The sequence below is a fragment of the Oncorhynchus kisutch genome, linkage group LG13, assembly GCF_002021735.2.
Source record: "Oncorhynchus kisutch isolate 150728-3 linkage group LG13, Okis_V2, whole genome shotgun sequence".
NCBI lineage: Eukaryota > Metazoa > Chordata > Actinopteri > Salmoniformes > Salmonidae > Oncorhynchus > Oncorhynchus kisutch.
In genome coordinates this window covers 65,164,497-65,191,334 of record NC_034186.2, presented here as the reverse complement: position 1 = coordinate 65,191,334, position 26,838 = coordinate 65,164,497, and the positions used below count along the sequence as shown (strand labels likewise).

The window sequence follows — 26,838 nt, the reverse complement described above, 5'->3', positions numbered from 1 at the left end:
GATTTTGCCTGTGCTTAGCTCCATTCAGTTTGTTCTTTATCCTGAAAAACTCCCCAGTTCTTAATGACTACAAGCATACTCATAACATGATGCAGCCTTCACTATGCTTGAAAATATGGAGAGTGGTACTCAGTAATGTGTTGTATTGGATTTGCTCCAAACATAACACTGTGTTCAGGACAAAAAAGTGAATTGCTTTGCCACAAGTTTAGCAGTATTACTTTAGTGCCTTGTTTCAAACAGGATGCATGTTTTGGGAATAATTTTATCCTTTTTAAGCTTCCTTATTTTCACTCTGTCAATTAGGTTAGTATTGTGGAGTAACTGCAATATTGTTGATCCATCCTCAGTGTTCTTCTATCACAGCCTTTAAACTCTAACTCATAGTGAAATGCCTGAGCAGTTTCCTTCCTCTCCGGAGACTGAGTTAGGAAGGACGCTTGTATCTTTGTAGTGACTGGGTGTATTGATACACCATCCAAAGTGTAATTAATAACTTTACCATGCTCAAAGGGATATTCAATGTCTGCATTTTTCTTACACATCTACCGATGCAAGGCATTGGAAAACTACCCAATTCTTTGTGGTTGAATCTGTGTTTGAAATTCACTGCTCGACTGTGGGACCTTACAGATAATGAATTGTGTGGGGGTACAGAGATGAGGTAGTCATTAAAAAATCATGTTCAACACTATTATTGCACACAGAGTGAGTCCATGCACATTTTGAAGCACATTTTTACTCCTGAACTTCTTTAGGCATAACAAAACATTTCAGCTATTCATTTTTAATTCATATTAAAACATTTAGAAACATATATTTCCACTTTTACAATGCGGGGTTTTGTGTGTAGGCCAGCGACAGAACAATCTAATTGTAATCCATTTTAAATTCAGGCCACACAACAACATGTGGGTGTGAATACTTTCTGAAGGCACCGTATGTCTTTTCTGTATTACAGGTGGGCTGCATAAAACCCCATTTAATGAAGTTTAAAACATACTGTCCCTTTACATAATTAAAGACATGTCATCAGTAGGCTATTGAACAACAACAAAGCATTATAAGGGGCAGTAGATGCTGCAGATATGCAAGTAAACATGTTTGAATCTTGTGATATTAATGTGGAATTAAGGAATGATCCCATTTTTCAGTGCTGAGAGTAGAAGTGGAGCCTACAACTTCCCTGTACAGTGCACTCCTCTATAAGATTTAATTCAGAGGTGTGATCAACCACCCCCATCATCAACATCATTCTTACACAGCAGGGTTACTCTGAGAAAGTATGTAACCAATTTAAGTCCAGGCTAAAATGACATTTTTGCATCTATCTACCATATATATATTTTCTTTAGTGTTTGTTACTACTGTCATCAACTTTTAAATGAATTTTAACCACTTTCAAATGGGCAAACATCAATAATTTCAAAGTTCACTACATCATTTTAAAGCCCATTTCATAGAGTGTTACAAACTGGACTATATTTAGTAACGTACACTACATGACCAAAAGGATGCGGACTCCTGCTCGTCGAACATCTCATCCCAAAATCATGAGCATTAATATGGACTTGGTCCCTCCTTTGCTGCTATAACAGCCTCCACTCTTCTGGGAAAGCTTTCCACTTGATGTTGGAATATTGCTGTGGGGACTTCCTTCCATTCAGCCACAAGAGCATTAGTGAGGTCGGGCACTGATGTTGGGCGATTAGGCCTGGCTTGCAGTCGGTGTTCCAATCCATCCCAAAGGTGTTCGATGAGGTTAAGGTCAGGGCTCTGTGCAGGCCAGTCAAGTTAATCCACACCAATCTCGAAAAAACATTTCTGTATGGACCTCGCTTTATGCACGGGGGCATTGTCATGCTGAAACATGAAAGGGCCTTCCAAAACTGGTACCACAAAGTTCGTAGCACAGAATCGTTAAAACTAGTTTTTCAACCACTGCACAAATTTCTTGTTAACAAACTATAGTTTTGGCAAGTCGGTTAGGACATCTACTTTGTGCTGCGCCTCCCGGGTGGCGCAGTGTTAGCTGTCTCACTAAAGATTCTGGGTTCGAGCCCAGGCTCTGTCGCAGCCGGCCGCGACCGGGAGGCCCAAGGGGCACAATTGCACAATTGGCCCAGCGTCGTCCGGGTTAGGGAGGGTTTGGCCGGCAGGGATATCCTTGTCTCATCGTGCACTAGCGACTCCTGTGTCGGGCCGGGCACAGTGCACGCTGATCAGGTCCCCAGGTGTTTCCTCCAACACATTGGTGTCGCTGGCTTCCGGGTTGATTGTGCATTGTGTCAAGAAGCAGTGCGGCTAGGTTGGGTTGTGTTTCGGAGGACGCATGGCTCTCAACTTTCGCCTCTCCGAGTCCGTATGGGAGTTACAGCAATGAGACAAGACTGTAACTACCAATTGGATACCATGAAATTGGAGAGAAAAAATGGGTAAATGTTTATTTTTTTAAATAAAATAAAATTGTTTACAGACAGATTATTTAACTTATAATTCACTGCATCACAATTCCAGTGGGTCAGAGGTTTACATACACTAAGTTGACTGTGCCTTTAAACAGTTTGGAAAATTCCAGAAGCTTCTGATAGGCTAATTGACATAATTTGAGTCAATTGGAGGTGTACCTGTGGATGTATTTCAAGGCCTACCTTCAAACTCAGTGCCTCTTTGCTTGACATCATGGGAAAATCTAAAGAAATCAGACCTCCACAAGTCTGGTTCAATTTCCAAACGCCTGAAGGTACCTCGTTCATCTGTACAAACAATAGTACGCAAGTATAAACACCATGGGACCACGCTGCCGTCATATCGCACAGGAAGGAGATGCGTTCTGTCTCCTAGAGATTAACGTTCTTTGGTGCGAAAAGTGCAAATCAATCCCAGAACAACAGCAGAGGACCTTGTGAAGATGCTGGAAACAGGTACAAAAGTATCCACAGTAAAACAAGTCCCATATCGACATAAGCTGAAAGGCCACTCAGCAAGGAAGAAGCCACTGCTCCAAAACCGCCATAAAAAAGCCAGACTATGGTTGGTAACTGTGCATGGGGACAAAGATCGTACTTTTGGAGAAATGTCGTCTGGTCTGATGAAACAGAAATAGAACTGTTTGGCCATAATGACCGTTGTTATGTTTGGAGGGAAAAGGGGGAGGCTTGCAAACCAAAGAACACCATCCCAGCCTCATGTTGTGGGGGTGCTTTGCTGCAGGAGGGACTGGTGCACTTCATAAAATAGATGGCATAATGAGGTAGGAAAATTATGTGGATATATTGAAGCAACATCTCAAGACATCAGTTCAAGTTAAAGCTTGGTCGCAAATGAGTCTTCCAAATGGACAATGACCCCAAGCATACTTCCAAAGTTGTGGCAACATGGCTTAAGGACAACAAAGTCAAGGTATTGGAGTGTCCATCACAAAGCCCTGACCTCAATCCTTTAGAACATTTATGGGCAGAACTGAAAAAGCATGTGCGAGCAAGGATGCCTACAAACCTGACTCAGTTACACCAGCTCTGTCAGGAGGAATGGGCCAAAATTTACCCAACTTACTGTGTGAAGTTTGTGGAAGGCTACCTGAAACGTTTGAACCAAGTTAAACAATTTAAAGGCAATGCTACTAAATACTAATTGAGTGTATGTAAACTTCCTGTCCCACTGGGAATGTGATGAAAGAAATATAAGCTGAAATAAATAATTCTCTCTACTATTATTCTGACATTTCACATTCTTAAAATAAAGTGGTGATCCTACCTGACCTAAGACAGGGAATTTCTACTAGGATTAAATGTCAGGAATTGTGAAAAACTGAGTTTAAATGTATTTGGCTAAGGTGTATGTAAACTTCCGACTTCAACTGTTATATATATATATATAAAACAGTATATACACCTTATATATATATATAGTGGGGCAAAAAAGTATTTAGTCAGCCACCAATTATGCAAGTTCTCCCACTTAAAAAGATGAGAGAGGCCTGTAATTTTCATCATAGGTACACTTCAACTATGACGGAAAAAATGAGAAAAAAAAATCCAGAAAATCACATTGTAGGATTTTTTATTTATTTATTTATTTGCAAATTATGGTGGAAAATAAGTATTTGGTCAATAACAAAAGTTTATCTCAATACTTTGTTATATACAATTTGTTGGCAATGACAGAGGTCAAACATTTTCTGTAAGTCTTCACAAGGTTTTCACACACTGTTGCTGGTATTTTGGCACATTCCTCCATGCAGATCTCCTCTAGAGCAGTGATGTTTTGGGGCTGTTGCTGGGCAACACGGACTTTCAACTCCCTCCAAAGATTTTCTATGGGGTTGAGATCTGGAGACTGGCTAGGCCACTCCAGGACCTTGAAATGCTTCTTACGAAGCCACTCCTTCGTTGCCCGGGCGGTGTGTTTGGGATCATTGTCATGCTGAAAGACCCAGCCACGTTTCATCTTCAATGCCCTTGCTGAAGGAAGGAGGTTTTCACTCAAAATCTCACGATACATAGCCTCATTCATTCTTTCCTTTACACAGATCAGTCGTCCTGGTCTCTTTGCAGAAAAACAGCCCCAAAGCATGATGTTTCCACCCCCATGCTTCACCGTAGGTATGGTGTTCTTTGGATGCAACTCAGTATTCTTTGTCCTCCAAACACGACATGAGTTTTTACCAAAAAGTTCTAGTTTGGTTTCATCTGACCATATGACATTCTCCCAATCTTCTTCTAGATCATCCAAATGCTCTCTAGCAAACTTCAGACAGGCCTGGACATGTACTGGCTTAAGCAGGGGGGCACGTCTGTCACTGCAGGATTTGAGTCCCTGGCGGCGTAGTGTATTACTGATGGTAGGCTTTCTTACTTTGGTCAAAAGTGTAAAACAAATCAAAATATATTTGAGATTCTTCAAAGTAGCCACCCTTTGCCTTGATGACAGCTTTACACACACTTGCCATTCTCTCAACCAGCTTCATGAGGTGCATGTTAAAAGTGCCTTGTTAAAAGTTGATTTGTGGAATTATTGCGTTTGAACCACTAATCAGTTGTGACAAGTTCCGACAATGCAGTAATATCTAACAAGTATTCTAACAAATTCACAACAACTACCTTATACACACACACGTAAGGGATCAATAAGAATATGTACATATAAATATATAGATGAGCGATGGCCGTGCGGCATAGGCAAGATGCAATAGATGGTATAGAGCAGTATATACATATGAGATGAGTGATGTAGGATATGTAAACATTGTTAAAGGGGCATTATTTAAGGTGACTTCATACCTTTATTTTTTTAGATTTTTTATATTTGACCCCTTTTTCTCCCCAATTTTCGTGGAATCCAATTGTTGTAGTAGCTACAATCTTGTCTCATCGCTACAACTCCCGTACGTGCTCGGGAGAGACGAAGGTTACACAACCCAGCCAGCCTGCTTCTTAACACAGCGCGCATCCAACCTGGAAGCCAGCCGCACCAATGTGTCGTGCACCTGGCAACCTTGGTTAGCGCGCACTGCGCCCGGCCTGCCACAGGAGTCGCTGGTGCGCGATGAGACAAGGACATCCCTACCGACCAAGCCCTCCCTAACCCGGACGACGCTAGGCCAATTGTGCGTCGCCCCACGGACCTCCTGGTCGCGGCCAGATACGACAGAGCCTGGGTGCGAACCCAGGGACTCTGATGGCACAGCTGGCGCTGCAGTACAGCGCCCTTAACCACTGCGCCACCCGGGAGGCCTAGTCAATTTATTAAAGTGTCCAGAGTCCATCATTACTTTAAGACATGAACGTTTCTTCAAGCACAGTCGCAAAAACCAAGCGCCATGACGAAACTGGCTCTCATGAGGACCGCCACAGGAAAGAAAGACCCAGAGTTACCTCTGCTGCAGAGGATAAGTTCATTAGAGTTAACTGCACCTCAGATTGTAGACCAAATAAATGATTCACAGAGTTCAAGTAACAGACACATCTCAACATCAACTGTTCAGACAAGACTGCGTGAATCAAGCCAATGATTCAATCATTGGCTTCAATCATTCAATCATTGTTGAATTGCTGCAAAGAAACCACTACTAAAGGACACCAACAAGAACAGATGATCTCCGCATGTGTGGTTCCCACCGTGAAGCATGGAGAAGGAGGTGTTATGGTGTGGGTGTGCTTTGCTGGTGACACTGCCTGTGATTTATTTAGAATTCAAGGCACACTTAACCAGCATGGCTACCACAGCATTCTGCAGCGATACGCCATCGCATCTGGTTTGCAGTTGGTGGGACTATCATTTGTTTTTCAACAGGACAATGACCCAAAACACACCTCCAGGCTGTGTAAGGGCTATTTGACCAAGAAGGAGAGTAATGGAGTGCCGCATCAGATGACCTGGCCTCCACAATTAAATCAAATCAAATCAAATTTATTTATATAGCCCTTCGTACATCAGCTGATATCTCAAAGTGCTGTACAGAAACCCAGCCTAAAACCCCAAACAGCAAGCAATGCAGGTGTAGAAGCACTTACCTGACATCAATCAAATTGAGATGGTTTGGGATGAGTTGGACCGCAGAGTTGCAAAGAAAAAGCAGCCAACAGGTGCTCAGCATATGTGGGAACACCTTCAAGACTGTTGGAAAAGCATTCCAGGTGAAGCTGGTTGAGAAAATGCCAAGAGTGTGCCAAGCTGTCATCAAGGTAAATCTAAAATATTATTTGATTTGTTCAACAATGTTTTGATTACTACAGGATGTGCTATTTAATAGTTTACAATGTAGAAAATAGTAAAAATAAAGAAAAACCCTTGAGTGAGTCGGTGTGTCCAAACTTTTGACTGGTACTGTATATATACGGGATGCTGACGTTGAGAATGATGTTTTGCGGTTACTATTTAATGAAGCTGCCAGTTGAGGACTTGTGAGGCGTCTGTTTCTCAAACTAGACACTCTAATGGACTTGTCCTCTTGCTCAGTTGTGCACCGGGGCCTCTCACTCCTCTTTCTATTCTGGTTAGAGACAGTTGGCGCTGTTCTGTAAAGGTAAAGTACACAGTGTTGTACCAGATCTTCAGTTTCTTGGCAATTTCTCACATGGAATAGCCTTCATTTCTCAAAACAAGAATAGACTGATGAGTTTCAGAAGAAAGGTAATTGTTTCGGCCTGTAATCGAACCCACAAATGCTGATGCTCCAGATGCTCAACTAAAGAAGGCCAGTTTTATTGCTTCTTAATTAATCAGCACAACAGCTTTCAGATGTGCTAACATAATTGAAAAATGATTTTCCAACGATCAATTAGCCTTTTTAAATGATAAACTTGGATTAGCTAACACAACGTGCCATTGGAACACAGGAGTGATGGTTGCCGATAATGGGCCTCTGTACGCCTATGTAGATATTGCATAAAAAAATCTGCAGTTTCCAGCTACAATAGTCATTTACAACATGAACAATGTCTAACTGCATTTCTGATCAATTTTATGTTATTTTAATGGACCAGAAATGTAATTTTTTTCAAAAACAAGGACATTTCTAAGTGATCCCAAACTTTTGAACGGTAGTGCATATATAGATTTTTATTTATTTTACTTTTACCCATTTTTATCCCCAATTTCGTGGTATCCAATTGGTAGTTACAGTCTTGTCCCATCGTTGCAACTCCTTTACAGACTCGGGAGAGGTGAAGGTCGAGAGCCATGCGTCATCCAAAACACGACCCTGCCATGCCGCACTTCTTCTTGACACACTGCTCGCTTAACCCAGAAGCCAGCCGCACCAGTGTGTCAGAGGAAACACCATCCACTTGGCAACCGTAGGCAGCTTGCAGCCGCCCGGCCTGCCACAAGGAGTCGCTAGTGCGCGATGGGACAAGGAAATCCCGGCCAAACCAACCCCTAACCCGACCGACGCTGGGCCAATTGTCCGCCGGGTCTGTAGGGATGCCTCAAGCACTGCAATGCGTGGTTATCCATATATATATATATATATATATATAAATCCATATATATGTTGGTAATTGTTAATTATTATAGATAACTTTTCTTCAGAAAAATGCACCAAACATGCATTTAGTATTGTACAGATAGAAAGATTTTAAAAGTATTTATCCACAGCTCTGAGCAAGTCCAGTCCTGGAGTGTCTTAACAAAATGAAACCAAAAAAATAGATCTGCACGATATGTGAATATTTGCATAGTTATGAGATCATCTAATTTGCATATTTTAATAACGTATTTCAGAAAAATGTAAAACCATTTGTGTGTGAGTGTGTTTCTACATTCAACTGGTAAAAATGTAAATTATAAAGATATAATTAAGGGCCTTAAATCAATGTGCCCTAGTTAACATGCATTAGCTTTTCCTTCTCAAAAGCAACTGTTTAGAGTATTCAGAGTTTGTTGATTGTGCTCTTCACAAGTCCTTAGTGTCAGCTCTAGCTATGGAAACACAACTTCCCCCAAAATAACACTACGTCTTACACCCCAAAAAGATTGGGACCCAGGCCAATATGTCATATTGAGAATGCCATATGCCATATGTCATTCTCAAATGATCTCAAAGTTACTTTAAACCAAGTCATTGAACTCCCTTTCAGAGATTATTTGGTCACGGAATTTTAAAAGTATGCTACTTGAGGGACATTGACTTACATCTAATATTAGTGGTTTAGGCAGTGGCTATTTTTAACCAAACCAAAGCATAGATTGCATTCTCTCCTTGTCCATAATCTGTCTACACTCTAACCCCAAACACAATATATAATAAACTCTAACCCTGCCCTCTGTAGCCAGACTGTCCCTACAGAAGGGACCACACCACCATGATCTTGGAATAAACCCTAACCCCCTTATCATCAACACCCCTATCTAAACAAGGAACCCTTGTGCCGCTCTACACCCTAACTCTGTTCTGTGTTTGTACAGGCTGCTCTGGCAGGACCACGGTCTGGTATTAAACAAACTTAAACCCTGTTCCGTGTATCTCTGTCTATGGAACCTAAACCCTGTTCCGTCCGTGTACAGTATCTCTATCCATGGAACCTAAACCCTGTTCCGTGTATCTCTATCCATTGAATTTAAACCATGTTCCGTGTATCTCTATCTATTGAACCTAAACCCTGTTCCGTGTATCTCTATCCATTGAATTTAAACCATGTTCCGTGTATCTCTATCCACTGAACTTAAACCGTGTTCCGTGTATCTCTATCCATGGAACCTAAACCCTGTTCCGTGTATCTCTATCCATTGAACCTAAACCCTGTTCAGTGTATCTCTGTCTATGGAACCTAAACCCTGTTCCGTCCGTGTACAGTATCTCTATCCATGGAATCTAAACCCTGTTCCGTGTATCTCTATCCATTGAACCTAACCCATGTTCCGTGTATCTCTATCCATGGAACCTAAACCCTGTTCCGTCCGTGTACAGTATCTCTATCCATGGAACCTAAACCCTGTTCCGTGTATCTCTATCCATTGAATTTAAACCATGTTCCGTGTATCTCTATCTATTGAACCTAAACCCTGTTCCGTGTATCTCTATCCATTGAATTTAAACCATGTTCTGTGTATCTCTATCCATTGAACCTAACCCCTGTTCCGTGTATCTCTATCCATGGAACCTAAACCCTGTTCCGTGTATCTCTATCCATTGAACATAAACCCTGTTCAGTGTATCTCTGTCTATGGAACCTAAACCCTGTTCCGTCCGTGTACAGTATCTCTATCCATGGAATCTAAACCCTGTTCCGTGTATCTCTATCCATTGAACCTAACCCATGTTCCGTGTATCTCTATCGATGGAACCTAAACCCTGTTCCGTGTATCTCTATCCATTGAACCTAAACCCTGTTCTGTGTATCTCTATCCATGGAACCGAAACCCTGTTCTGTGTATCTCTATCCATTGAAACTAAACCCTGTTCTGTGTATCTCTATCCATGGAACCGAAACCCTGTTCTGTGTATCTCTATCCATGGAACCTAAACCCTGTTCTGTGTATCTCTATCCATGGAACCTAAACCCTGTTCTGTGTATCTCTATCCATGGAACCGAAACCCTGTTCTGTGTATCTCTATCCATTGAACCGAAACCCTGTTCTGTGTATCTCTATCCATTGAACCTAAACCCTGTTCCGTGTATCTCTATCCATGGAACCTAAACCCTGTTCCGTGTATCTTTATCTATGGAACCTAAACCTTGTTCCGTGTATCTCTATCCATGGAACTTAAACCCTGTTCCGTGTATCTTTATCTATGGAACCTAAACCATGTTCCGTGTATCTTTATCTATGGAACCTAAACCCTGTTCCATGGGTCTTTATCCAGGCTCCCCTGGAAAGTGGCAGGAGGCACTATCATGATCCTTCTTCGCGTTGCTTGCATCGTGCCTAAGAACATCCCTTAGCCGTGGTATATTGGCTATATATATCACACCTCCTCAGGCCTTATTGCTTAAATAACATCCCAACAGAAAATAGCATGTGGTAATAGACTCCATGGAGACCTGGGATGGACAGTATGTCAATACATGTTTTTTACAGAAATGTTAAGAGTCTTATCTCGCAGCATTGAAAAGAAAAGCACCCTAAACTAATTTTCTTTTTGCTAAACCCATTCTAGGTCAAAAAGGAAATGGCCCAAGAGAAAGGCCTCAACTCCTTCAAGATGTTCATGGCATAAAAGGATGTGTTCATGCTTCAAAACCATGAGCTGAATGCTGCGTTTCCCAATGCAAAGAGATTGGAGCCATAGCCCAGGTGCACGCAGAGAATGGAGACCTTATTGCAGAGGTATTCCAAAACATTTCTGACCACAACACAGTCAATATGGCTCAAACCTGGGGTTTGTTCAGTCTACTTCAACTTTTGCGAAGTTGCGTGACGGTTTGTACTGAACGAAACACATTGCCCCCAAACGGTACACACAGTTTTTCAACAGCCTTTGATGTAAGTTTGCTTCCGTTTAGTGGGTGATGAGGTGTGCCCTGATTCATTTAAGTGGGACCATTTGAAATCGTAAAAATTGTGTAGCAAACCATATGGTATTGCCTTCTGGGCCACCATAATCCCAATAGTTTCCTACTGGTCGTTAATACATTATTTTGAAAGGGTCAGTCACACGTTCCTATTGACTGTCCACTCAGTGTGTAAGTATTCCAGAGGTCATTGGTTTAGGTTAATGTTTCATCCGGATGTAGACTAATAGACTGAAGAGGCGACGCATGCCATGCAAAACTAACCCCGTCCAAGCCATGCAAAACTAACCCCGTCCAAGTCATGCAAAACTAACCCTGTCCAAGCCATGCAAAACTAACCCTGTCCAAGCCATAAACAACTAACCCTGTCCAAGCCATGCAAAACTAACCCCGTCCAAGCCATGCAAAACTAACCCTGTCCAAGTCATGCAAAACTAACCCCGTCCAAGCCATGCAAAACTAACCCTGTCCAAGTCATGCAAAACTAACCCTGTCCAAGTCATGCAAAACTAACCCTGTCCAAGCCATGCAAAACTAACCCCGTCCAAGCCATAAACAACTAACCCTGTCTAAGCCATGCAAAACTAACCCTGTCCAAGCCATGCAAAACTAACCCTGTCCAAGCCATAAACAACTAACCCTGTCCAAGCCATGCAAAACGAACCCCGTCCAAGCCATAAACAACTAACCCTGTCCAAGCCATGCAAAACTAACCCTGTCCAAGCCATGCAAAACTAACCCTGTCCAAGTCATGCAAAACTAACCCTGTCCAAGCCATGCAAAACTAACCCTGTCCAAGCCATGCAAAACTAACCCTATCTAAGCCATGCAAAACTAACCCTGTCCAAGCCATGCAAAACTAACCCTGTCCAAGCCATGCTAAACACCCCTTTCTAAGTCATGCAAAACTAACCCTGTCCAAGCCATGCAAAACTAACCCTGTCCAAGCCATGGAAAATGAACACTGTCCAACTCATACAAAACTAACCCTGTCCAAGCCATGCAATACTAACCCTGTCCAAGCCATGCAAAACTAACCCTATCTAAGCCATGCAAAACTAACCCTGTCCAAGCCATGCAAAACTAACCCTATCTAAGCCATGCAAAACTAACCCTATCTAAGCCATGCAAAACTAACCCTGTCCAAGCCATGGAAAAGGAACACCGTCCAACTCATACAAAACTAACCCTGCCCAAGCCATGCAAAACTAACCCTGTCCAAGTCATGCAAAACTAACCCTGTCCAAGTCATGCAAAACTAACCCTGTCCAAGCCATGCAAAACTAACCCTGTCCAAGCCATGCAAAACTAACCCTGTCCAAGCCATGCAAAACTAACCCTGTCCAAGCCATGCAAAACTAACCCTGTCCAAGCCATGCAAAACTAACCCTGTCCAAGCCATGCAAAACTAACCCCGTCCAAGCCATGCAAAACTAACCCCGTCCAAGCCATGCAAAACGAACCCCGTCCAAAGCCATGCAAAACTAACCCCGTCCAAGCCATGCAAAACTAACCCCGTCCAAGCCATGCAAAACTAACCCTGTCCAAGCCATGCAAAACTAACCCCGTCCAAGCCATGCAAAACTAACCCCGTCCAAGCCATGCAAAACTAACCCTGTCCAAGCCATGCAAAACTAACCCTGTCCAAGCCATGCAAAACTAACCCTGTCTAAGCCATGCAAAACTAACCCCGTCCAAGCCATGCAAAACTAACCCTGTCCAAGCCATGCAAAACTAACCCCCCCCCCCCAAGCCATGCAAAACGAACCCCGTCCAAGCCATGCAAAACTAACCCTGTCCAAGCCATGCAAAACTAACCCTGTCCAAGCCATGCAAAACTAACCCTGTCCAAGCCATGCAAAACTAACACTGTCCAAGCCATGCAAAACTAACCCTGTCCAAGCCATGCAAACAAACCCTGTCCAAGCCATGCAAAACTAACCCTGGCCAAGCCATGCAAAACTAACCCTGTCCAAGCCATGCAAAACTAACCCTGTCCAAGCCATGCAAAACTAACCCTGTCCAAGCCATGCAAAACTAACGCTGTCCATGACATGCAAAACGAACCCTGTCCAAGCCATGCAAAACTAACCCTATCTAAGCCATGCAAAACTAACCCTGTCCAAGCCATGCAAAACTAACCCTGTCCAAGCCATGCAAAACTAACCCTGTCCAAGCCATGCAAAACGAACCCTGTCCAAGCCATGCAAAACGAACCCTGTCCGAGCCATGTAAACTAACCCAGTCCAAGCCATGCAAAACTAACCCTGTCCAAGTCATGCAAAACTAACCCCCCCCCCCAAGCCATGCAAAACTAACCCTGTCCAACTCATACAAAACTAACCCTGTCCAAGCCATGCAATACTAACCCTGTCCAAGCCATGCAAAACTAACCCTATCTAAGCCATGCAAAACTAACCCTCTCCAAGCCATGCAAAACTAACCCTATCTAAGCCATGCAAAACTAACCCTATCTAAGCCATGCAAAACTAACCCTGTCCAAGCCATGGAAAAGGAACACCGTCCAACTCATACAAAACTAACCCTGTCCAAGCCATGCAAACTAACCCTGTCCAAGCCATGCAAAACGAACCCTGTCCAAGCCATGCAAAACGAACCCTGTCCAAGCCATGCTAAACACCCCTGTCCAAGTCATGCAAAACCCAACTAACTAACCCTGTCCAAGCCATGCAAAACTAACCCTGTCCAAGCCATGCAAAACTAACCCTGTCCAAGCCATGCAAAACTAACCCTGTCCAAGCCATGCAAAACTAACCCTGTCCAAGCCATGCAAAACTAACCCTGTCCAAGCCATGCAAAACGAACCCCGTCCAAAGCCATGCAAAACTAACCCCGTCCAAGCCATGCAAAACTAACCCCGTCCAAGCCATGCAAAACTAACCCTGTCCAAGCCATGCAAAACTAACCCCGTCCAAGCCATGCAAAACTAACCCTGTCCAAGCCATGCAAAACTAACCCCGTCCAAGCCATGCAAAACTAACCCTGTCCAAGCCATGCAAAACTAACCCTGTCTAAGCCATGCAAAACTAACCCCGTCCAAGCCATGCAAAACTAACCCTGTCCAAGCCATGCAAAACTACCCCCCCCCCCCAAGCCATGCAAAACGAACCCCGTCCAAGCCATGCAAAACTAACCCTGTCCAAGCCATGCAAAACTAACCCTGTCCAAGCCATGCAAAACTAACCCCGTCCAAGCCATGCAAAACTAACCCTGTCCAAGCCATGCAAAACTAACCCCGTCCAAGCCATGCAAAACTAACCCCGTCCAAGCCATGCAAAACTAACCCTGTCCAAGCCATGCAAAACTAACCCCGTCCAAGCCATGCAAAACTAACCCTGTCCAAGCCATGCAAAACTAACCCCGTCCAAGCCATGCAAAACTAACCCTGTCCAAGCCATGCAAAACTAACCCTGTCTAAGCCATGCAAAACTAACCCCGTCCAAGCCATGCAAAACTAACCCTGTCCAAGCCATGCAAAACTACCCCCCCCCAAGCCATGCAAAACGAACCCCGTCCAAGCCATGCAAAACTAACCCTGTCCAAGCCATGCAAACTAACCCTGTCCAAGCCATGCAAAACTAACCCTGTCCAAGCCATGCAAAACTAACCCTGTCCAAGCCATGCAAACAAACCCTGTCCAAGCCATGCAAAACTAACCCTGTCCAAGCCATGCAAAACTAACCCTGTCCAAGCCATGCAAAACTAACCCTGTCCAAGCCATGCAAAACTAACCCTGTCCAAGCCATGCAAAACTAACCCTGTCCAAGCCATGCAAAACTAACCCTGTCCAAGCCATGCAAAACTAACCCTGTCCGAGCCATGTAAACTAACCCAGTCCAAGCCATGCAAAACTAACCCAGTCCAAGCCATGCAAAACTACCCTGTCCAAGCCATGCAAAACTAATCCTGTCCAAGCCATGCAAAACTAACCCTGTCCAAGCCATGCAAAACTAACCCTGTCCAAGCCATGCAAAACTAACCCTGTCCAAGCCATGCAAAACTAACCCTGTCCAAGCCATGCAAAACTAACCCTGTCCAAGCCATGCAAAACTAACCCCCCCCCCCCCAAGCCATGCAAAACTAACCCTGTCCAAGCCATGCAAAACTAACCCTGTCCAAGCCATGCAAAACTAACCCTGTCCAAGCCATGCAAAACTAACCCTATCTAAGCCATGCAAAACTAACCCTATCTAAGCCATGCAAAACTAACCCTGTCTAAGCCATGCAAAACGAACCGCGTCCAAGCCATGCAAAACTAACCCTGTCCAAGCCATGCAAAACTAACCCTGTCCAAGCCATGCAAAACTAACCCTGCCCAAGCCATGCAAAACTAACCCTGTCCAAGCCATGCAAAACTAACCCTGTCCAAGCCATGCAAAACTAACCCTGTCCAAGCCATGCAAAACTAACCCTGTCCAAGCCATGCAAAACTAACCCTGTCCAAGCCATGCAAAACTAACCCTGTCCAAGCCATGCAAAACTAACCCTGTCCAAGCCATGCAAAACGAACCCTGTCCGAGCCATGTAAACTAACCCTGTCCAAGCCATGCAAAACTAACCCTGTCCAAGCCATGCAAAACTAACCCTGTCCAAGCCATGCAAAACTAACCCTGTCCAAGCCATGAAAAACTAACCCTGTCCAAGCCATGCAAAACTAACCCTGTCCAAGCCATGCAAAACTAACCCCCCCCCCCCAAGCCATGCAAAACTAACCCTGTCCAAGCCATGCAAAACTAACCCTGTCCAAGCCATGCAAAACTAACCCTATCCAAGCCATGCAAAACCAACCCTGTCCAAGCCATGCAAAACTAACCCTGTCCAAGCCATGCAAAACTAACCCCCCCCCCCAAGCCATGCAAAACTAACCCTGTCCAAGCCATGCAAAACTAACCCTGTCCAAGCCATGCAAAACTAACCCTGTCCAAGCCATGCAAAACTAACCCTGTCCAAGCCATGCAAAACTAACCCTGTCCAAGCCATGCAAAACACCCCTTTCCAAGTCATGCAAAACTAACCCTGTCCAAGCCATGCAAAACTAACCCTGTCCAAGCCATGGAAAATGAACACTGTCCAACTCATACAAACTAACCCTGTCCAAGCCATGCAATACTAACCCTGTCCAAGCCATGCAAAACTAACCCTATCTAAGCCATGCAAAACTAACCCTGTCCAAGCCATGCAAAACTAACCCTATCTAAGCCATGCAAAACTAACCCTATCTAAGCCATGCAAAACTAACCCTGTCCAAGCCATGGAAAAGGAACACCGTCCAACTCATACAAAACTAACCCTGTCCAAGCCATGCAAAACTAACCCTGTCCAAGCCATGCAAAACGAACCCTGTCCAAGCCATGCAAAACGAACCCTGTCCAAGCCATGCTAAACACCCCTGTCCAAGTCATGCAAAACTAACCCTGTCCAAGCCATGCAAAACTAACCCTGTCCAAGCCATGCAAAACTAACCCTGTCCAAGCCATGCAAAACTAACCCTGTCCAAGCCATGCAAAACTAACCCTGTCCAAGCCATGCAAAACTAACCCTGTCCAAGCCATGCAAAACTAACCCTGTCCAAGCCATGCAAAACGAACCCCGTCCAAAGCCATGCAAAACTAACCCCGTCCAAGCCATGCAAAACTAACCCCGTCCAAGCCATGCAAAACTAACCCTGTCCAAGCCATGCAAAACTAACCCTGTCTAAGCCATGCAAAACTAACCCCGTCCAAGCCATGCAAAACTAACCCTGTCCAAGCCATGCAAAACTAACCCCCCCCCCCCCAAGCCATGCAAAACGAACCCCGTCCAAGCCATGCAAAACTAACCCTGTCCAAGCCATGCAAAACTAACCCTGTCCAAGCCATGCAAAACTAACCCTGTCCAAGCCATGCAAAACTAACCCTGTCCAAGCCATGCAAAACTAACCCTGTCCAAGCCATGCAAACAAACCCTGTCCAAGCCATGTAAAACTAACCCTGTCCAAGCCATGCAAAACTAACCCTGTCCAAGCCATGCAAAACTAACCCTGTCCAAGCCATGCAAAACTAACCCTGTCCAAGCCATGCAAAACTAACCCTGTCCAAGCCATGCAAAACTAACCCTGTCCAAGCCATGCAAAACGAACCCTGTCCGAGCCATGTAAACTAACCCAGTCCAAGCCATGCAAAACTAACCCTGTCCAAGCCATGCAAAACTAACCCTGTCCAAGCCATGCAAAACTAACCCTGTCCAAGCCATGCAAAACTAACCCTGTCCAAGCCATGCAAAACTAACCCTGTCCAAGCCATGCAAAACTAACCCTGTCTAAGCCATGCAAAACTAACCCTGTCCAAGCCATGCAAAACTAACCCTGTCCAAGCCATGCAAAACTAACCCTGTCCAAGCCATGCAAAACGAACCCTGTCCAAGCCATGCAAAACTAACCCTGTCCAAGCCATGCAAAACTAACCCTGTCCAAGCCATGCAAAACTAACCCTGTCCAAGCCATGCAAAACTAACCCTGTCCAAGCCATGCAAAACTAACCCTGTCCAAGCCATGCAAAACTAACCCCCCCCCCCCAAGCCATGCAAAACTAACCCTGTCCAAGCCATGCAAAACTAACCCTGTCCAAGCCATGCAAAACTAACCCTGTCCAAGCCATGCAAAACCAACCCTGTCCAAGCCATGCAAAACTAACCCTGTCCAAGCCATGCAAAACTAACCCCCCCCCCCAAGCCATGCAAAACTAACCCTGTCCAAGCCATGCAAAACTAACCCTGTCCAAGCCATGCAAAACTAACCCTGTCCAAGCCATGCAAAACTAACCCTGTCCAAGCCATGCAAAACACCCCTTTCCAAGTCATGCAAAACTAACCCTGTCCAAGCCATGCAAAACTAACCCTGTCCAAGCCATGGAAAATGAACACTGTCCAACTCATACAAAACTAACCCTGTCCAAGCCATGCAATACTAACCCTGTCCAAGCCATGCAAAACTAACCCTATCTAAGCCATGCAAAACTAACCCTGTCCAAGCCATGCAAAACTAACCCTATCTAAGCCATGCAAAACTAACCCTATCTAAGCCATGCAAAACTAACACTGTCCAAGCCATGGAAAAGGAACACCGTCCAACTCATACAAAACTAACCCTGTCCAAGCCATGCAAAACTAACCCTGTCCAAGCCATGCAAAACGAACCCTGTCCAAGCCATGCAAAACGAACCCTGTCCAAGCCATGCTAAACACCCCTGTCCAAGTCATGCAAAACTAACCCTGTCCAAGCCATGCAAAACTAACCCTGTCCAAGCCATGCAAAACTAACCCTGTCCAAGCCATGCAAAACTAACCCTGTCCAAGCCATGCAAAACTAACCCTGTCCAAGCCATGCAAAACTAACCCTGTCCAAGCCATGCAAAACTAACCCCGTCCAAGCCATGCAAAACGAACCCCGTCCAAAGCCATGCAAAACTAACCCCGTCCAAGCCATGCAAAACTAACCCCGTCCAAGCCATGCAAAACTAACCCTGTCCAAGCCATGCAAAACTAACCCCGTCCAAGCCATGCAAAACTAACCCTGTCCAAGCCATGCAAAACTAACCCTGTCTAAGCCATGCAAAACTAACCCCGTCCAAGCCATGCAAAACTAACCCTGTCCAAGCCATGCAAAACTAACCCCCCCCCCCCCAAGCCATGCAAAACGAACCCCGTCCAAGCCATGCAAAACTAACCCTGTCCAAGCCATGCAAAACTAACCCTGTCCAAGCCATGCAAAACTAACCCTGTCCAAGCCATGCAAAACTAACCCTGTCCAAGCCATGCAAAACTAACCCTGTCCAAGCCATGCAAACAAACCCTGTCCAAGCCATGTAAAACTAACCCTGTCCAAGCCATGCAAAACTAACCCTGTCCAAGCCATGCAAAACTAACCCTGTCCAAGCCATGCAAAACTAACCCTGTCCAAGCCATGCAAAACTAACCCTGTCCAAGCCATGCAAAACTAACCCTGTCCAAGCCATGCAAAACGAACCCTGTCCGAGCCATGTAAACTAACCCAGTCCAAGCCATGCAAAACTAACCCTGTCCAAGCCATGCAAAACTAACCCTGTCCAAGCCATGCAAAACTAACCCTGTCCAAGCCATGCAAAACTAACCCTGTCCAAGCCATGCAAAACTAACCCTGTCCAAGCCATGCAAAACTAACCCTGTCTAAGCCATGCAAAACTAACCCTGTCCAAGCCATGCAAAACTAACCCTGTCCAAGCCATGCAAAACTAACCCTGTCCAAGCCATGCAAAACTAACCCTGTCCAAGCCATGCAAAACTAACCCTGTCCAAGCCATGCAAAACTAACCCCCCCCCCCCCCCCAAGCCATGCAAAACTAACCCTGTCCAAGCCATGCAAAACTAACCCTGTCCAAGCCATGCAAAACTAACCCTGTCCAAGCCATGCAAAACTAACCCTATCTAAGCCATGCAAAACTAACCCTGTCTAAGCCATGCAAAACGAACCGCGTCCAAGCCATGCAAACAAACCCTGTCCAAGCCATGCAAAACTAACCCTGTCCAAGCCATGCAAAACTAACCCTGTCCAAGCCATGCAAAACTAACCCTGTCCAAGCCATGCAAAACTAACCCTGTCCAAGCCATGCAAAACTAACCCTGTCTAAGCCATGCAAAACTAACCCTGTCCAAGCCATGCAAAACTAACCCTGTCCAAGCCATGCAAAACTAACCCTGTCCAAGCCATGCAAAACTAACCCTGTCTAAGCCATGCAAAACGAACCGCGTCCAAGCCATGCAAAACTAACCCTGTCCAAGCCATGCAAAACGAACCGCGTCCAAGCCATGCTAAACACCCCTGTCCAAGTCATGCAAAACGTAACTATGGGATGTCAAATAATGTCTGACAGTAACATATCGCACGTGAGGAAGTTATTACTATACATGCTAGTATTACAAAACCCACAGCAAACAGACACACTGTCTTCTTCATCTGTATCTATCCTGTTCCCTCCATTCATCTCATGTACCTTATCATATGTGTCATCAAGGTCCTTCACAGAACACAGCCAACATACTCTTATCATCGGCGGTCATTTGGTCATGTCATTCATATAGGAGTATAAGAGTACCATTTACGTGTCATGGCCTACATAAAGGCACATGAACAGTAGCTCATCTCATTCTTTCATATGAGGTCCAGGTACCGAACCAAATGTGTTTTGCAGTGTCATGTTTTGCAATCTCATGACACTGGAATTACAGTTCATGGCTTTTATGTTGATAATTTCATAATTGATCATTTTACCCCTCTGTCAATCATTCTTTCTCGAGTTTGAAAGTGAAGTCATGTTGCTGAGAATGTTTTTAATGTTGCTGCAATGTGGAAGCAAAGAGCACATTAAATGATTAACGAAGGTGGAAACTATTTGACCTCTCTTATTTAGTTTGTTCCTTGTCAATGTCTGAAGGGGCAAGGTTCAATACAGTAACTGTCCTCTGTTTAAGCTGAACAGGTGGGTCGGTGGTAACCTGAAATGATAATAAAAGCAGTAATCACTCAATACAATATTAGTTACACAAAAAGTCCAAGGATCAACACTGAGTTCCGTTTGATTCAGGTTGGAATGTTCCAGCTCTGGATTGTTAACTTTCTGTTCCAAGGTGAGGTCTGCAGAATAACCACTAGAGGGCAGCAGATGCCCAATCTGAAGTCTGTTTGGTGAAAATATTCAGGAGATGCTCACAATAAATGTATATATGTTTAGAGTGAGTTTACAGACAACTTTCATGTAAACGATTAGCAACTAAACTTCCATAGAGTAGTATTTGTAATAAACCCGTTGTCTGTTGGCAAAAAGCATGTAACGTGTCAGCTTCCTCCCTCAACACTACCTGAGGAAAACCTGTTTGCTAATCTGCTCATGCTTGTATAACCTTTTGTAACTATTTCTGTGAATATTTCACAACAGTTTATCTGTGTCACACAGACAGTTTCTTTTATCTGCCATTTAGGAGGCATTTTTTAAACTGACCTTCTCTCACTTGGCAGGGGGCTAAGAAGATGCTGTCCCTGGGCATCACAGGTGCGGAGGGTCATGAGTTGTGTCGTCCTGAGGAGGTGGAGGCTGAAGCCACCCAGAGAGCCGTCACCATCGCACACGCTGTCAACTGCCCGCTCTATGTGGTCCACGTCATGCGCAAGTCTGCCTCTAAGGTGGTGCCCAACGCACGCAGGAATGGGGAGGGGGCCTGACACTGCCTGCTGGAAGGAACTGTGGGTGGGAAAGAATGACAGAGAGAGAGAGAGATGTATGGGTAAACCACTTCTCCAATCTTTTTGGCTCTATAACAAAGAATAAAGAGCAAAAACATATACATGATCAAACACAGATCTTAGAATCAACTATTAAAGACTACCAGAGCCCACTGGATTCTCCAATTACATTGAAAGAGTTACAGGACAAAATAAAAACCCTCCAACCCAAAAAGGCCTGTGGTGTTGATGGTATCCTCAATGAAATGATCAAATATACAGACAACAAATTCCAATTGGCTATACTAAAACTCTTTAACATCATACTTAGCGCTGGCATCTTCCCCAATATTTGGAACCAAGGACTGATCACCCCAATCCACAAAAGTGGAGACAAATTTGACCCCAATAACTACCGTGGAATATGTGTCAACAGTAACCTTGGGAAAATCCTCTGCATTATTATTAACAGCAGACTCGTACATTTCCTCAATGAAAACAATGTACTGAGCAAATGTCAAATTGGCTTTTTACCAAATTACCGTACAACAGACCATGTATTCACCCTGCACACCCTAATTGACAACCAAACAAACCAAAACAAAGGCAAAGTCTTCTCATGCTTTGTTGATTTCAAAAAAGCCTTCGACTCAATCTGGCATGACGGTCTGCTATACAAACTGATGGAAAGTGGTGTTGGGGGTAAAACATACGACATTATAAAATCCATGTACACAAACAACAAGTGTGCGGTTAAAATTGGCAAAAAACACACACATTTCTTCACACAGGGTCGTGGGGTTAGACAGGGATGCAGCTTAAGCCCCACCCTCTTCAACATATATATCAACGAATTGGCGCGGGCACTAGAAAAGTCTGCAGCACCCGGCCTCCCCCTGCTAGAATCCGAAGTCAAATGTCTGCTGTTTGCTGATGATCTGGTGCTTCTGTCACCAACCAAGGAGGGCCTACAGCAGCACCTAGATCTTATGCACAGATTCTAACAGACCTGGGCCCTGACAGTAAATCTCAGTAAGACCAAAATAATGGTGTTCCAAAAAAGGTCCAGTCACCAGGACCACAAATACAAATTCCATCTAGACACTGTTGCCCTAGAGCACACAAAAAACTATACATACCTTGGCCTAAACATCAGCACCACAGGTAACTTCCACAAAGCTGTGAACGATCTGAGAGACAAGGCAAGAAGGGCATTCTATGCCATCAAAAGAAACATAAATTTCAACATACCAATTAGGATTTGGCTAAAAATACTTGAATCAGTCATAGAGCCCATTGCCCTTTATGGTTGTGAGGTCTGGGGTCCGCTCACCAACCAAGACATCACAAAATGGGACAAATACCAAATTGAGACTCTGCACGCAGAATTCTGCAAAAATATCCTCCGTGTACAACGTAGAACACCAAATAATGCATGCAGAGCAGAATTAGGCCGATACCCACTAATTATCAAAATCCACAAAAGAGCTGTTAAATTCTACAACCACTTAAAAGGAAGCGATTCACAAACCTTCCATAACAAAGCCATCACCTACAGAGAGATGAACCTGGAGAAGAGTCGCCTAAGCAAGCTGGTCCTGGGGCTCTGTTCACAAACACAAACACACACTACAGAGCCCCAGAACAGCAGCACAATTGGACCCAACCAAATCATGAGAAAACAAAAAGATAACTACTTAACACATTGGAAAGAATTAACAAAAAAACTGAGCAAACTAGAATGCTATTTGGCCCTACACAGAGAGTACACAGCGGCAGAATACCTGACCAGTGTGACTGACCCAAAATTAAGGAAAGCCTTGACTATGTACAGACTCAGTGAGCATAGCCTTGCTATTGAGAAAGGCCGCCGTAGGCAGACATGGCTCTCAAGAGAAGACAGGCTATGTGCTCACTGCCCACAAAATGAGGTGGAAACTGAGCTGCACTTCCTAACCTCCTGCCCAATGTATGACCATATTAGAGAGACATATTTCCCTCAGATTACACAGATCCACAAAGAATTCGAAAACAAATCCAATTTTGAAAAACTCCCATATCTACTGGGTGAAATTCCACAGTGTGCCATCACAGCAGCAAGATTTGTGACCTGTTGCCACGAGAAAAGGGCAAACACCATTGTAAATACAACCCATATTTATGCTTATTTATTTTATCTTGTGTCCTTTAGCCATTTGTACATTGCTAGAACACTGTATATATATATATAATATGACATTTGTAATGTCTTTAATTTTTTGAAACTTCTGTATGTGTAATGTTTACTGTTAATTTTTGTTGTTTTTCACTTTATATATTCACTTTGTATGTTGTCTACCTCACTTGCTTTGGCAATGTTAACACATGTTTCCCATGCCAATAAAGCCCTTGAATTGAATTGAATTGAATTGAGAGAGACAGACAGAGAGACAGAGAGACAGAGAAACAGAGAGACAGACAGACAGACAGAGTGAGAGACAGACAGACAGACAGACAGACAGACAGACAGACAGACAGACAGACAGACAGACAGACAGACAGACAGACAGACAGACAGACAGACAGACAGACAGACAGACAGACAGACAGACAGACAGACAGACAGACAGACAGACAGACAGACAGACAGACAGAGTGAGAGACAGAGAGACAGAGAGACAGACAGACAGAGAGACAGACAGACAGAGAGACAGACAGACAGAGTGAGAGACAGACAGAGAGACAGAGAGACAGACAGACAGACAGAGAGAGAGACAGACAGACAGACAGACAGACAGACAGACAGACAGACAGACAGACAGACAGACAGACAGACAGACAGACAGACAGACAGACAGACAGACAGACAGACAGACAGACAGACAGAAAGAGTGAGAGACAGAGAGACAGAGAGACAGACAGACAGACAGAGTGAGAGACAGACAGACAGACAGACAGACAGACAGACAGACAGACAGACAGACAGACAGACAGACAGACAGACAGACAGACAGACAGACAGACAGACAGACAGACAGACAGACAGACAGACAGACAGAGAGACAGAGAGACAGAGAGACAGAGAGACAGACAGACAGACAGACAGACAGACAGACAGAGAGAGAGAGACAGACAGACAGACAGACAGACAGACAGACAGACAGACAGACAGACAGACAGACAGACAGACAGACAGACAGACAGACAGACAGACAGACAGACAGACAGACAGACAGAGTGAGAAACAGAGAGACAGACAGAGAGACAGAGAGTGAAAGAGAGTCTCAATATGACATGGATGGTGTGCTTGACACCGTGCTTCTACACCTGCATTGCTTGCTGTTTGGGGTTTTAGGCTGGGTTTCTGTACAGCACTTTTTTTATTTTATTTACCTTACTTTGAGATATCAGCTGATGTACGAAGGGCTATATAAATAAATTTGATTTGATTTGATTTGATTCTATGTTATGTATGCATGGTTTTAGAGATCTTTGTGCCCCAACAGGCCGTGCGGTGTTTGGAGAGCCCATAGCAGCAGGACTGCAGGACTGGGTACAGATGGCACCCACTGCTGGCACAAAGACTGGGCCCACGCTGCCAAGTTCGTCATGGGCCCACCTCTGAGGCCTGACCCCAGCACCACGGGACACCTTATGGACCTACTGGCAAAGTATGTGGAGCCTTAAACAATATCAACCTGCTCTCACTGTCCCTCTCCTGCCCTTTTCATTGAGTAAAGCATATTAGGTTACACCTTCCATGCACCCTATGTCACATAAGTGCTCCATAACACTGTCATAATTACATAACAGATGTTATAAGCAGTCATGACTAGTGCTATCAGCGTATGACCCCAACAGTCATGACTGTTTAAACATACATCTCATAATATATGTCAGAGTGGAGTGCATGTAACACAGTGTTACCGACCAGCCAGGAACACAGGAACTGGGAAGGTGGACAACAATGCAAAACACAGTGGAATCTTTGAAAAATAAAGGAAAGTGAGGTGGAACTGCATATTGTCGGTGCAATAGAAATGAATGACAGGGAGTAAAGATGGCTGCCTTACCGTTTAGTGATGTAGATGCTTCTGTTTCATTCTTCCAGTGATGACCTCAGTGTGACTGGGACACACAACTGCACATTCTCTGTGTGTCAGAAGGCCCTGGACTCCCAACGGAGTCAACGGAGTGGAGGACAGGATGTCTGTCATTTGTGAGAAGGGCGTTGTCAGTTAGGCCTCTCATTCTGCATATCACATCATTCTTTATTATACACACCATAGGCTAGTTTCCCAGACAGATTAAGCCTATAGTCCTAAACCAAAAAGCATACTCATGGAGATTCTCCATCAGGACTTGGCTTAGTCTGCTTCAAGGATACAGGTCCTTCAAAAATGAGTGGTACTATTTTCAGACGGTTGACTACGTTCTATAGCAGGAGTTTAAAGGTGCCAAGTGACATTTCTGCTGTGAGAAGAGAAGATACTAATTTATATTATGCAATGTATTATGTGCATCAAGGAAGTTATCATCTGTCAGAATCAATCCACACTGTCATAGTGGATGTAGCAGCAGGCTAGTTTTCTTTCTGTCCTCTTTCGTTTTTCTTCCTCCTTTACTTATTCTCTCAGAAAAACGCTTAGTCGGTTGACCCAGAGGCCATTGCAAAAGTTAACATTGTAGAACGCTGGCAAAAAATGACACGTTTTGGAGTGAAGCTTTGAATCGCTTACTGCACTGTTAAGCATTGACCTTTGGTCAGATTAATTATGGCAGTAGATATTGTCACGTTCTGACCATAGTTCTTTTGTGTTTTCCTTGTTTTAGTGTTGGTCAGGACGTGAGCTGGGTGGGCATTCCATGTTGTGTGTCTAGTTTGTCCGTTTCTATGTATGGCCTGATATGGTTCTCGGGGTGAGGTTCGACTCAAAGGACGCTAAGGAGGTGGACAAAGACAATGGCGGAGTGGGGTCCACGTCCAGCGCCACGACCGCGGACAGATGTCCACCCTGACCCTCCCCTATAGGTTTAGGTTGTGTGGTCAGAGGGGGGGGGGGGGGGTACTGTCACGTTCTGACCATAGTTCTTTTGTGTTTTCCTTGTTTTAGTGATGGTCAGGACGTGAGCTGGGTGCACATTCTATGTTGTGTGTCTAGTTTGGCGTCTCTATGTATGGCCTGATATGGTTCTCAATCAGAGGCAGGTGTTAGTCATTGTCTCTTATTGGGAACCATATTTAGGTAGCTTGTTTTGTATTGGGGTTTGTGGGTGGTTGTTTTCTGTCTTTGTGTTCTCTGCACCAGATAGTATTGTTTCGGGTTTTGCCACATTTGTTGTTTTGTAATTGCGTTCATGTTTAGTTTCTCTTATTAAAAACCATGAACTCTAACCACGCTGCATTTTGGTCCTCCTCTCCTTCGACGGAAGAAAACCGTGACAGATATGGAATTTGTCATTCATAGCCAGAATATTGAAACTCAGTATTTTGTGTAATTACTTTCAGCAGCATAGCAGGAAAATGGGCGAGAATCGATTTGTAGCTGTCACCAGCAGCAACGCAGGGAAATCTTCATCTTCTATCCCCAGAAGGGAAAGATCGCTAAAGGATGTGACGCTCACCTGGACGCTACGGCAACCAGGTGA

The 26,838-nt window shown here is 44.3% G+C and overlaps 1 pseudogene; it reads left to right on the top strand.

Moving 5' to 3' along the window:
* Positions 1–2,332: 2,332 nt before the first annotated feature.
* On the top strand, positions 2,333–26,838 carry LOC109901688 (dihydropyrimidinase-like; annotated as a pseudogene).